At 34.1% G+C, this 1382-nt stretch overlaps 1 long non-coding RNA gene across 1 annotated transcript; it reads left to right on the top strand.

Annotated features, from left to right (window-relative positions):
* The first annotated feature begins 378 nt into the window (after nucleotides 1-378).
* LOC131535257 (uncharacterized) lies at nucleotides 379-1371 on the top strand. Its single transcript, XR_009269593.1, has 3 exons — nucleotides 379-469; nucleotides 908-1038; nucleotides 1345-1371. It is a non-coding gene; the product is annotated as an uncharacterized LOC131535257 (long non-coding RNA).
* The last annotated feature ends 11 nt before the right edge of the window (nucleotides 1372-1382 follow it).

Raw genomic sequence — 1382 nt, 5'->3', positions numbered from 1 at the left:
GAGCGTCAGTTTGTGTTCTTTTCAGTGAACAACAGCAGAGTTACGATCTTATAAATACACTGAACATCATATAACAACATGACACGATATTAAATAAAGCCTGATCACTGAACTCACCGTCAAATATGATCCTTTATGAAGGTTTTTAACTTCCGGCGTCTTCTCGGTCGTAACGGAAAAGTTTGACTCTCGGAGCTTCCTGTGGTTTTGGGAATGGGATTCACTAAATTCCAAGGGTTTCATTACCATGACGTAAAATGGGCGTTTCTGGAGGTGTTGGGAAAACGCCCCCTTTCCAAAAAAAAAAAAAAAAAAAAAATCAAGAGGTCACAGATCATGCGCAGAATTCAGTGTTTTTTGTTTTTTGTTTTTTTTTTGCGCGGTTATTTCCAATCCAGGATCAGCTCAGATGGATCATGAAGGAGAAGCATACCTATGATGGATAATGAAGAACAAAACAGTCTTACAGGTTTAAAAAAAAAAAGATTTTCGAAAACAAACTACCAGAAGAAATGTAAAACGTGCAGTAACCGTCAATAGTAATTTCGTTTTACTGTAACGTTAGTTGTAGCCAGTCTCCTTACGAACATTAACCATGGTTTTACAACCACAAAATAATAACGGTTGTGGTAAACTAGCCATAGATTAAACGTGTTATTTGTAGTAAAACTGGATAACCTATACAATGGTAATAAATCCGGTAAAAATTAAAACATGGTTACCACACTTTTACTATAATAAACCATGATTAATTTTAGTACTGACCCAATCTGAACGAATTAATTGGTGTTTATTATTATTATTTGGGTTTTTCTTTCCTCAACTGAGTAAATATATAGAATACAAATATTGTGTAGACGAAAGTATGAACCTCTTCAAATTAATATACTTTGTTTTTTTTTATCAGACTGGCTCCCATCAAATTTCAGAATATGTACATCATCAGAAGAATACATCAGGAATTGTTTCTTCAGAAGAAGAACTGAGACATCTTCTGGAAAGCCACAAGCGTGCATCTGGCACATCTTACACTGTTTGGTAATTTAACATTCATATAAATGTTGTAAGTAAGGTACATGGTGTGCCTTTAAAATTTAAGAAATCCATACATTTCCACAATTCATATTTGTCTACATAACTATTCTGTACCATTTGAACGTAAAATGTTTGATGATTTTATTTTTTTCTGCAGCCGGTTTCTGCAGTCATTCTGCAGAACGAGAAGCATGTTCACATTATAAATTGATATATGCCATATGAACATTGTTTGTTCACTCACAAATGAATGCTAGTGCCTGGTCCTGAAAATATGCCATTAAAGCTTTATTTTCTTTTGTTCTGCAGCATACTGAACACGAATACACAAGAAGAAAAAGCTTCCA

Source organism: Onychostoma macrolepis, unplaced genomic scaffold (assembly GCF_012432095.1).
Source record: "Onychostoma macrolepis isolate SWU-2019 unplaced genomic scaffold, ASM1243209v1 Scaffold218, whole genome shotgun sequence".
NCBI lineage: Eukaryota > Metazoa > Chordata > Actinopteri > Cypriniformes > Cyprinidae > Onychostoma > Onychostoma macrolepis.
This window is presented reverse-complemented; position numbering and strand designations above follow the sequence as displayed.